Here is a 12,839-nt window from a genome sequence, read left to right as displayed (position 1 = left end):
AAAAAGAGGGAACTGGAAAGCTTCCTCAATCCGCAGCTGCACCATGTACCACTGCAATGGTACTTTGACAGCTTCCCAATGCTTCAAGCTTTCTTGATGAGATCAGTGGTGGTATTAACTAATGTGATTATTTTGAGACTGTATAATATAAAGTGTAAAGTTTGTCAACACTTGGAAGACGTGCAAAACAAGGGGAATCAGTATTTTCTAGCCACCAGGATGTTCCAATTTCATGCATGAATAAAAGAGGCTCCATTCACAGAACAACGAATTTTAATGGTTTCATATCCCATATGGCAAGCAACCTTTATGAAAGGCTCACTTCTCAAATTTTGAAATTTTTATACCAAAAGAACATCTACAGTTGTCTTAAAACATATGAAACCCCTCCTTCCTTTTCAACTATGTTCAGTGGAAGGCTGGATTTTTCATATACTTCAACTAGAAAAACCGAAATGTGTTACATATCAAAACATGTTACTTTTTATTTCAAACAATTATATATTGATGGTGGGTTCTTTTACCAAATGTTACTGCTCACCGATGATAATCTTTAAGTTTCTATCTCACTAATCATGTGGACACACGACCGCTTTACCTTCACATCGCACTACTCTCCGTCCACCAATGCACGCTTCCCTCCAACACCGGACAAGATGATAGCTTTCTTCTTAAAGCTCCTATTCTGCTCTGGACTCCATCACAAATGCTTTCTTTTAGACCTTTCTTTGTAATTATTCTACCTATGTAAAATCTTTAATCTTTTTGTCTCCTGAATTCCTGCATTTACCCATTCATCCAACCATTCATTTATTCATCCTGCAAATTATTTACTAAGCACCTATTACTACATTTGAAGGGATGAGATTTCAGGAATTAAAAACAAAAACAAACAAGTAAAAACAAGCCAACATTAAGCCCTAGAGGAGGGGTTGGTGGGTGAACAGACTAAAAACACACAAATTCAGTGAAGTGTGATCTATCACAGTACGGCGTGATAGGGACACAGAAAATCTGCATCGAACTCTGACACAGCACATTGGTAAGTGCTTCTTCAAATAAATGACTCTTAAGCTGAGCCTTGTTGAATAAGTAAGAAATAACAAGGCATAGCATAAAAGAAAAGGTACTCCAAGGAGCAGAAAAATATGTGCAAAAGAGAAAGACAAAACAAGAAAGAGTTTGGTGACAAATTACAGCCAAGACTGTAATTGCTGTGTGGCTGTAACACGGTATTTCAAGTGGGAGGATGACTGAGACACGGGAGCAGAGTTATATGTAAAGTGCAGCCGTCAGATTACCCACTTGAAGCTGTGAGCACTGGGTGGTTTCCACACCACTTAAAACAGTGTGTGACACGCAGCCTGCAGCAAAAATTCTTGGTACTCGTGCAATGACCAGTGCTTATTTCTCAAAGACAGCTAATGTAAAAAACCATAGCCAAACACCATTTTGCTGTGTGTAAAACAGACTGACAGCACACAGGTCCCAACATCCACTGTGTGCTGAAACAGAGCCAACATTAAGACAAGAATAACTAAACATTTTACTCTGGTTTGATTTAGACAGATAATCAAGGCTGGTGAGCAAAAATGTCCTAACCATCCCCAGTTAAGACATTTCTTCATCAGCAATGAAGAAAACTAATAGGGAAGAAAAAGACTGAACAAACAGTTCTTTTCAGGGCCGTCACTGCCTTCTTTTTGACCTCCTCTTTCCTCTTCAAGCACCATGTTGCCCAAGGCACCTTGCTTGTATCTATCTTTCCTTTTTTTTAAGCTCTTTGTTGGAGTATAATTGCTTTACACTGTTGTGCCAGTTTTTGCTGTATAACAAAGTGAATTAGCTGTATTTATACATATATCCCCATATCGCCTCCCTCCCGTGACTCCTTCCCACCCTCCCTATCCCAGCCCTCTAAGTCATCACCAGTCATCGAGTTGATCACCCTGTGTTATGCAGCAGCTTCCCACTAGCTATCTATTTTACGTTTGGTAGTGTATGTATGTCAGTACTACTCTCTCACTTCCTCCTAGCTTCCCCTTCGCCCCCCACCTCATGCCCTCAAATCCGTTCTCTACATCTGCATCTTTATTCTTGCCCTGTCACTGGGTTCATCAAGTACCATTTTTTTTAGATTCCATATATATGAGTTAGCATATGGTATTTGCTTTTCCCTTTCTGGCTTACTTTGCTCTGTATGACTCTAGGTCCATCCACCTCACTACAAATAACTCAATTTCATTACCTTTTATGGCTGAGTAATATTCCATTGTATCTATCTTTCTTAACCAAGCTCCACATACGAGGTCTGCCAGTTTCCTTTTTCTCTTGGCTTTAAAAGTCTATATTCAGAAAACCATGCTCTTGATTGAAAGCAGAAGGCAACATAATAAAAGTGATCTCTGTTTTTAGACAAACAAGGTTGTGCTGTTTTTCTGGGTAGAAGAGTTACCCCGTGGCCTCCTAGAGAAACACACCAAAGGACTGCATCAATAGAAACGAGTTGGCTGTAGGGCAGAACCAATGGGAGAGAAACTTTTATGGAGTGTGGCCTCACGATACCTGTGACACACAACTTTCTTGCTCCTGGCCAAGCCAGCAGGTGAGTTGCTGGTGATCACCCAGCCTAAGTCAGGATAAACTCTTACAGCTTCAAAGGGAGTGGGGGAAAGAAGAGGAGAGAAAGATTAGCAACTTCAGTTAGGATAACCTGCTATCCAACAGACAGTATTAAGAAATATCACCACTCTCTCACACACCACTGTGAACATTTTTTAGCATACGATGACACGACAAGAGCTTAAGAATATTACTGTTTAAGTCCCCACAGAAAAGACCCAGAAATAGATGCTGTGGCACATTAAATTGTTACTTGGAGTAGAGATGAACAAAGAAGAATGTTAATTATCATTAGTAACTGCAAATGTTTCAAGATATTGAAAAAAGTGAAATTTTACCCAGAGTTTTCACTGGGAGGATTGCCTTCTGCTAATCACATTTGGAAACGTACAGTGCTGATCTGGTGTAACAATCTCTTGCCTCAAATCTTGATCTATCGAGTTTCACCTTTGTTAGTGTGTTTATTCAAGTATCTTCCACATTACATTTGTAATCCTCTAAATTCTTCACCCACGGCGAAGAATTACCTACATTGATTAAGTTTTATATTCACCAATACATAATTTAAAGGCTTATATCATACTAATGAAACATTGAAATTCTTTGTCTTATGTTTAATTAACTTAATCATGAGCCGCGTATCATTTGACTACTTATAATAGAGCATATCTGAAGCTGTAAAATGATTGAAAATTGAGAATAAGCAGCTACAATGTCAGTGCCTTCATGTAAAATTAGACTAGCAACAGAACAAAACTCCTCTGATAAAAATACGTAGTATTAAAGTCCTAGTGTTTGTCAACCTCATGGATGGAAGCACCTGATGCAAGGTGAGCACTCAGACAATTTCCTGCTTACGCCTAGATGCATCTCAAACTCTGAAAAGTTGGGATTGACTATGAAGGTCTAACAGCAGAAACTAACAACATGGTAAAGCAATGATACTCCAATAAAGATGTATTTAAGAAACAAATAAATAAAAATAAAAAAGAAGAAAAAAATAAGAGTAAAAGTTTACAAAAAAACAAAAATAAAAATACTAAAAAAAAAAGTCACGCACACGCCACATATCCTGTCCCCAAAACTCAAAAGAGAAAAATGGTTCCGCATAACCTAATAAAGAAAGGCTCAGTGGACATCCTGGTCTCATTGTAACCTAAACCCTTTCCATCTTAACTCTTTTTATCAATATTTCCCAACACTCACTGCTCCGAGCTACCCGTTTCACATTACACATTCTGACCGAGTCCCCGTGAGCCCCGGAGCACTTCTATCACATGTCTGTGAACAGAATGGGAAAGAAAGCAAAATGGCATCTCCCCCCATTGGGGAGAGCAGGCAATCCAGCAAGCAATCACAGCAGATGATAAGACGGAAAGACAAACACCATATGATGTCCCATGTGGAATCTAAAAATATGATACAAATGAACCTGTTTACAAAACAGAAACACATTCACCGACATAGAGAACAAACTTAGGGTTACCAAAGGGGAAAGCGGGACTGAGGGGGATAAATTAGGAGTTTGGGATTAAAAAATACAAACTGCTGTGTGTAAAATAGATAAACAAGGACCTACTATATAGCACAAGGAACTCTACTCAATATTCTGTAAATAACCTATAAGGAAAAAGAATCTAAAATATATATATATATATATATATAAAAAACTGAATCACTGTGCTGTACACCTGAACTAACACGCCATTGTAATCAACTATACTTCAATAAAAATAATTATAGCCGAGGATAATAATAGGAGAGGATGAACAGGAAGGTGCAGGGAAACATAACAAGGCCCTCGATTCAGACGTGGAAGAGCAGGGAAAATTTCTGAGAAGTAGAGCCTAGTTTGAGATGTAAAGGCTGAGTAGGTAGGGCTCCTCAAAGACCCAGCAAGGGGCCAGGGAATCTAGAAAAGGAGGGGATGTCCTTGTGTTTCCCACAAAGGATGCTGCAGAGCTGTAGGGTGACAAGAAATGTCATTGCTGGTTCTCTGTCCATAGACTGGCCTCACCACCACCCTCCCCCACCCCCACCCCCCGTCCCGCCACACACACACTCTCTCACCTGCCTCCTGCACGGGCCCCTTCCTTTCCTCTGTCTACAATGCTCTCTCCACTCTTCCCTCTATTTAAATCCCCCAGGTCCTGCAAAGTCCATCATCCTTGTCCTGTTGTAAAATCTCCACTAAGTGCTAGACCTTCCCTAGAAAGCCTTCTTCAGCAGTTCCTTCCTGAGGGCCTCTGGCTCCTCAAATTCTTGAGAACTTTCTAAAACTGCAGCACAAATATTAGGCTCCTGGTCAAGTGCTGACGTGTAATTGCAAGACTGTTTCTGGGTGGTTATCTCCACACACAGACTTTAACTCCCTCCCGGCAGGAATGTCATAAACTTTGCATCTTCCTCAGGAACACGCATAATACAGTTCATCCTGAGAGGTACCAAAAAGTCGCTAACCTCTGAAAAGTGTGTCATAAAACATAAAGTAAGCTGAAGCTTTCAAAAACTACAAATCCAAAAAAAGATTCTTTTAATTCTTTTAATTATTGCCAGAGACAGTGGCGCTAACAGCATGTATCAGCTATAGAAAGAGCACATGGACTGCTGGGTGGTGAAGAGATTCAAATGAAGGTGCTCGATTGGACCAGCATAACTACCTGCTTCAGGTTTGGTTTCATCTATGTTGCTCAAGAAATTATCATCGGGAGACTTCCCTGACGGTGGTTAAGACTCCACACTCCCAATGCAAGCGGCTCAGGCTCAATTCCTGGTCAGGGAACCAGATCCCACATGCCACAACTAAGACCCAAATAAATAAGTAAATATTAAAAAAATAGAAACTATCATTGTATTGGCAAAAGCAAGGCAAAAATGAAAGTAACAAATTTAAGGCCCAAGCCATAGTATGATGTTAAATATTCTAAATGAGTTTAAATCCATTAATTTGGAAAAATTTCATCACGAAGTACTGATAGCATATGTGGACGTGATAAGGGAATAGCTACAATCCTCTTTTAAAATATGACGAAGAAGGAAGGGTTGATGGACAGCAAAGAAGCCGGCCATGGTCTCAATTTTGAAAACAGTGAAGGTGGATTCCAACTTTAGCCTCAAGAGCTTGACACTGATTCCAGGCACAACTCCCACAAGGTTCTTAACATGATGGTCTGTGAGCACCCAAAATGTGAAGTGTTGTTACCTACCAGCTAGGGAGAGATCACAAGGAGCCCATCATTACAAAGGAAACTAGGGTCATTTCTTTTTGTTTTTACAGGGTTACTTGATAGCTGTTCTGCAGAAAGTGGAAATGCAAACCAGCAAGGAATCTGACCAAGTCTGTCACAGAATACACCCACTCAGGCCACAGGAAGGAATGTAAACTCTGAGCAATGAGAGTTACTTGACTATAGCACTGCTTGAACAGCCTTATAAAGATGACTAATTCGTGGGCTCATGCAAAGCAAGGGAAGGCGTCTAGGACCAAACGTCCTGCCTGTTCTCTATTCTGCACAGTTACTGGATGAAGATATTAATTGTATCCTGATTAAATCTGTTCACGCCTAAATGGGGAAGAATAGCTAACCTGTATCATGGACTCAGAATCCAAAAAATATCCTGACCTTCTGGAACAACAGGCTAACTAAAGGTAAAGATTAAATTTAATTGCAGTAGGTATTTTTTAAAGTCCCAAATCTAGTGGCCAAATGTACAAATTGAGGAAAAGAAATATATTTGCAGAAGAGTATGCAAAAAGATGCCTGACTAAACAGTGTAGTATGGATGTAAAAACTATAGTGGGGGAGATGACAGATTTGATTTTAGGATGATTTACTATATGGTACCCAGAGGAGAAAACCAGGCATGTCCAATGATGTTAGTTCGTTCCTCTCAGGATCACTCTCAGAAAAACAGGAGTGCATCCAAAGGAGAAATTCTCTGATTATAATGAGATTCTCAAACTAAGCCAATAAAGCACAAGTTTAAGAAAATGAATATTACCATAGAGATCATATACATATTATATCTCAGTTGTTATACATAAAAGCTTTCTGTGTAAGTACTCTAAGAGGTAAAAATTGGGATATGAATATTACAGAGGCAAATATAAGAAAAGAGTTCTTATGTTTAGAACAGGTCAAATAAAGGAATGCCTCCCACATTCAAGATGAATCTTGATAAATAGCTCGCCAAAATTGATCTTAATATTCTCCTAGCATCCGGAAATAAGATCACCTGTTAAAAATGAAAAAAATAAAGATAACTTGGACTGGGGAACCTGGAAAATTCTGGAACATGTCTTATGGAGAATTTGATAGGAATTACCCAAGAAAGAACAAAGTAATTGCCTAGCACTGTTTACCATCCCTGAAGCTGAAGTGGGAGTGAATCAGCTGCCAGTAGGTCTAGGGCAAGAGACGGAGGGATGGAGCAGAGCTGACATTGCTGTCCAAAGTCAGTGCGCTGAGCAAATAGAGGAAAACCTGAGAAAACTGGGATTGGCCAAGCAGCAGTCACAGGAGAGGAGGGTGTAGGTGGTGCTGAGTGAGGGGCTTACTGGAAGGACAGGAGGTCAGGGTCAGAAAGAGAATATGAAAGTCTCAGCTTTTTCAGCTGGGCAGTCCTAAGTGATGGGAAGGCCCGGGTGGGTGAAGAGTAGTGGATTCCCAAAGGGAAGCAGTATGGGCTAAGGTCCCGTGGATCCAACCCATAGATGCAGAATGAAGTTCTGAGCAATGACAGCTGATCAAAGTGTAAAAGCAAATCCTCCGTTAGTGTAGATTCCCAAGGAAAGTCGAATATTCAGGAAATCAATGAGCACTGGTCACGGAGAGGGTAACATGCCTGAAGGGTGTAAACTTAGAAAGACAAAGGGCAGCTGGGTGACAGTGAAGGAATTAACAGTTCCAAGCAGCTCTGAACAGGCTGCAGGCCCTTTGGGAGAAAAGCACAGGAGTGTGTGTAGGACCAAGACCACAGCAGTCCATGTTGTCAAACAGAACACCTGCAGCCCCAGGGCATCAAAATTTTAGTTCAGTAATTATGAAGACACCCACTATGTGACAGGCACTGTGAATCTAAGGATGGATATCCTGAGGGAGATTTGAGTTTGGTAGAGATACAGACATTTGAACAGGCAGTTTTTTTAATTGGAGTTCAGTTGATTTGCAACGTTGTGTTAGTTTCAGGTATACAGCGCAGTGATTCAGTTATACATATACACGTATATATCCTTTTTCAGATTCTTTTCCATCACAGTTTATTACAAAATATTGAGTATAATTCCCTGTGCTATACAGTAGGTCCCCGATATTTATTTTTTATATAGTAGTTTTGCATGTTAATCCTAAACTAATTTATTCCTCCCTGTTACTTCCCCTTTGGTAACCATAAGTTTGTTTTCTATGTCTGTGGGTCTATTAGTGTTTTGTAAATAAGTTCATTTGTATCTTTTTTTATATTTCACATATAAGTGATGCTATATGGTAAATGTCTTTCTCTGTAGGGCTTACTTGGCTGAACAGGCATTTTTTAATGTAAGGCAGCACAGCAAAAGGGGACATGTAGTTATGTCAGGCATGGGAAAAAAATTCAGGATTAAGTTTTCCTTGGTCTGTTCAGACCCCTTTGCCAGGATGTTCACTCCCGAAGCCATTGTCTTCTGATGGCTTCTTGCTAATTCCAGCTGTGGTGGAAAGGAGGAGGTGGTATCCAAGTGAATTAACTTGAGTTGCCTCTGATTTTCCGAAAGGGAGGGTTTGTTTTAATAAAAAGATTATTAACGGCCAGAAACGATTCCAGGAAAACAACTACAAGCAGAAGAGAATCACATTTTTGTGGTGGGGAGGTGGGGATGAAGACCTAGAGCCCCTCCAGTTCTATAAGGTAGTCCCTTTCTCCTTCTGCTGCTGGGCTGGGACTGGCCTTAGGCGCCTCACTCCTAGCAAAGAATTCTGTTCATACCCTGCAAGCTGCAAGGCTACAGGAAGAGCCTGTGGGCCTGCACTCAGGGGGAAGAGAAATAGATGAACGAAGTCAGACACTTCCAGTCTCTCACTGTTTGAGAGACACAAAAGAAGCAAATGAGAGTCAGGATAGCCAAAAAAATCACTCCAGTGCCAAAACAGTCAACTAATCTATGGGCAGCTAAATTTGTTTATCTAAAGACCTAAGAGTTGCCCAAAGCTCTTCTTATATCAAGGTGGAGATACCCAACCAAAACTATTGCACAAGCACCTAATGAATATTTACTGAAAACATCTACAAGGCTAGAGACTAAAAACCAGTGAAATTATTGATAGTTTAGAAAGAAAAATATCTATTTCTACACATATGAAGTAATAAATAGTAATGTTTAAGAAAAATGGCTTGGGTAAATATTTATCATTCAATGGTATAAAAATCAATGATATAAAAGATACCTACCCTAGCAAATAAAAGGAAAGCTAAGCAACTTCCTGACAAATCTGACATTCATAATGGAAATAACAATTTGAGTTACTTCTTTAGTTTTCAGTCCAATATTAATTTTAAAAGTTTTTTGAAATAATACCTTAAGACAAGGTCATTTAATAAACCATAGTTATAAGAGGTATGAGGACCAAACCTTGTGAAGCTACATCTCCTTTTATGTTCTCAAGAATGGCAAAAAACTATCTTGGATATGTTATTTTACATCTGGATATCTATTAGCAGGGCCTTAAAGAGGTGTTTTCTATTCATACACTATGAAACACCACACCAAGCATAAGTACTTTCTATTTATGTTGACTCTCAAAGAGAGGAAAATAAAATTCTTATTTTTTCAGTCATATATTAGCAAAAAGATCTTACAGCACAAGAAGAAACAGAAGGTACCCACCTATTTGTTACAAATTTCTATTAAACTTCAGCTACTTAAGTTTCCTAACTCATATATTTAAAAACATACAAATGGGTCTGTTTTATGTGAGATGTTTAATTACTGTAACAATAAGTATTCTAGAATTGTTTCTACTATTTTATGTTTACAGGCTTTATGTAAAGAGCCTACTGTTTTGACATAAAAGTACTGCATGTTTTAACTCTGTGGTTCTTATTTTTCTGCTGGATCATAGATCCCTTTATATATCTGAGGACCCTGGCTTATCTCCCTAAAAATGCAGAGACTCAAATATTTAAATACAATTTCAGCATCCCTGGAAGCTATCCACAGACCCACTGAGCTGTGTAATAACTCAACTGAGAGCACAGACTGCACCGGCAACCTCCACAGTAAGCATAATAAAGTTTACACGGTTTTTTGACAAATTAAGATTTGCTTGGACATTTTAGACCTTCATATTTTTGTTATATTGTTGCTATTTTTGGTTTTTACCACTCTTCATAATATAGCACGTGAAATGACAACTCCTGAAGAAAACAAAAACAGCCGTTTTAGGAAAAGCAACAGATTAGTTCTACACTAGGAACCAAGATATAAAAATCTACATCCATCACTGAAGTCTCCAACCCTCATCCCTGTGTGATCAGAGGGTCAACGATGTTCCTCCCAAGAGCAGTTCTGGGAAGGATGCAAACACTTGATGAAATCACCATCTATGACTGCCTGATATATTAGAAATCAAGCTCTAATTTAAAACTATATATATACATATATATATAAAACCACTTCTACTTAAAATTCCAAAGGGTTTCAGTGTGTTGGAAACCAAGATGCTCCAGTCACAATTAAGTACCATGTTCAGCCTTCTGGTTTACCTCAGAAGATATATATATATATATATATATATACACACACATATATATATACACACACACACACACACACACACACACACACACACACACACACACTGTTCACCAAGTGCAAAATGAAGGCGCAACCCTGGGAAACGAGGGAGCCAAAGAAAGACTCACGGAATCCATAGCCTGAAATCACATGTCCACATTGCAACGCAGCTCCCACACAAGGGTCCCCGGGTGGCTGCTCAGCCCACCCAGGACAGGCTTCGGGCGCCGGCCCGACGCGCCCAGACGGGGGTGACCCCTGCCCACCGCTCCCCAGAGCGCCGCAGTCACACTGGCAATCAGACTCCCACGCAGTAATTAACACGCTCCCACACGCGCGCACAGACACACACGCATACACACGCGCGCGCACACACGCGCACACGCGCGCGCACACTCACTCCTCGCTGGAGCCCCGGCGGCCCCCCTGGAAGTTTGCGGGAGGCCCCCCGAAGCGATCCCGGGGTGGCAGCCACCCGCCCTCCAGGAGCGCGAATCGCTCACCGCGCAGCATGGCCGGACGAGCCTGCGGCGACGCCGGCGCGACCTCACTCCCCGCGGGCGCTGAGCCCCGGGCGCCCCGGCCGCGGGAAAGTGGCGTCCCGCGTTCTCACTCCCGGGCCGCGCGAGCGCAGCCGCCCGCGCGGCGCGGCCCGGCGCCCATCGCCGGCCGGCCCTCCGCCCTCGGCCGCGGCGGGTCCCGCGGGCCCTGAGCTGCCCCCAGCGCTGGCTCCTTCGCGCCCTCGCTCCTCCCTGGCGTGGGAACCGGGCCGGGCCCCGGGCTGGGCAGCTGGGAGGGCAGGAAGGCTTCCCGGGGGTTGAGGGGAGGGGGACGGGCCCGGGCGGGGAGCCACGGAGAGGGCCGCTTCCCCGGGGGGCCCCGACCCGCGCGGGCACGCGGCGACCACTTACTCGGTGGCGTCCCCGACCTCGGGGCTGCGTTCCCGGATCGCCAGCCTCTCCCGGGGGCGCCTCGCAGATCCGCGCTGCCAACGCAGGGGAGAGTGGGCGGCAGGGGCGGGAGGCAGTGGGCGGGAGAGGGGACCCAGCGGCGGCACCTGCCAGCCCCTGCACCGGTGTCCCCACCGCCCGCGGCCGCCACGCTCACTCCCGGCTCCTGCTCAACAGGCGGGGCGGCGCGGCGCGCAGCAAACCCGGTTCCCGCGCTGCGCCCACACTCAGGCAGCTCCGGCCCCGGGCTCTCCCCGTGTCTCCATCTCTCTCTCTCTCTTTCCCTCTCTCTCTCTCTCGCCCCCTCCCCCTCGGCCCCAAGGATCCCTTTCAGCGCCTCTCCCTGCTGCCTTTGGCTTCTTTTTGGAACCCCTCCCCTTCCCTGCACCCAGAGACTGAAAAAGACAGAAGCGTCTGAAACGCACCATGGTGAGCTTACTCCGGGCGCCTGGCCGCACGCAGCGCGCCCTCCCCGCAAGTGTCGGTCGCCTGGGGCAGGGGGCCTGCCGGCGGCGGCTCCCTGCTTTTTGCCTGGAGTCTAGCAGCTGAAGTGTAGGAGAACTGCACTGAAATCTGCTCGTGGAAAACCAGCTGGGTACGGAGTCCCACCCACTACGACCAGACTAGGGCAGGGGGACTGAGTCCTGCAACCGCCCAATCGCCTTAACAGCAGTTCCTGTGTGGAGACAGAGACCAGGAGACGGGGACAAAGGAAGAGAAAGGAAAAAGAGGGAGGGAACCCAAGGAAAATTTGACCCACTTAAAAAAAAAATGTTTTCCGCTATTCACTGGGCCAGAAAGTCTGTAGTTCTCCGTGGTTAGAAACTCCAGCATTTCTGCTGGGAAATTGATATCTGCATGGAAGGTTTTCGTGCCCTGGTCCTCGGGTTAAAGCCAATTTTACTCCTTTGCAAATGCAGTTCTGTGCTTGCGGAGCATTTACATCTTCCCAGTTAGGCCCTGATTCTGCTTGGTTTGGTACATTTAGTTCTGTTTGTCTGTGTGTATGTGTGTGTGTGTATTCCAGCACAGAAAAATAAGTTCTTATACAAATGTTCTGAGTCACCTTTCTGACTTAAAAAAAAAAACCCAACTCATTATGCTGTTTCATTGTGAATTCATGATTAATCGTGCTTATTATGCAATCTTTCTTCAAACCCAGGAGCTCTGAGATTCATTGTTCGTGGTTATCTCCAATTCTTATATTTCTCCCCAAACCTACCAACATAATCTGTCCATTTTAGACTCATCTCCCAGCCTTGACAACTATGCTGTCCTCAAGGCAAACATCAGTCAGGATGTTAAATTAAAGACATTTAACTAAGAAAAAATGCATTTAATTAAAATTTGCCTTAGTATAGGCAAAAGTCCAGAGCTGTAAGACTGCATTTTTGGTTCTGCTATCTCTGAAACCTTCTATTTCTCTACTTCCCATGCTTGTAATGCTTTAGGTCAAAATGGGCTTTTGTCCTGAGTACTTAGAATTTAAGTCTTAG

General features: G+C 43.0%; 1 protein-coding gene across 3 annotated transcripts in view; it reads right to left on the bottom strand.

The window, feature by feature from the left end:
* The window catches only part of GUCY1A1 (guanylate cyclase 1 soluble subunit alpha 1), a 63,632-nt gene extending 51,719 nt beyond the window's left edge, over nt 1-11,913 (bottom strand). The window contains exon 1 of one of the 3 annotated variants that reach the window (XM_057728407.1): nt 11,769-11,913. The gene's annotated coding sequence lies outside the window, so the exon portion shown is untranslated. Of the gene's footprint in view, nt 1-10,521; nt 10,644-11,304; nt 11,589-11,768 lie in introns of those variants that run through there. The other 2 variants (XM_057728409.1, XM_057728408.1) reach the window with 2 other exon arrangements.
* Between the last annotated feature and the right edge of the window lie 926 nt (nt 11,914-12,839).

Source organism: Hippopotamus amphibius, chromosome 3 (genome assembly GCF_030028045.1).
Source record: "Hippopotamus amphibius kiboko isolate mHipAmp2 chromosome 3, mHipAmp2.hap2, whole genome shotgun sequence".
Lineage (NCBI taxonomy): Eukaryota > Metazoa > Chordata > Mammalia > Artiodactyla > Hippopotamidae > Hippopotamus > Hippopotamus amphibius.
Note: the sequence above shows the minus strand (reverse complement) of the source record. Positions and strands in the feature narration are given on the sequence as shown.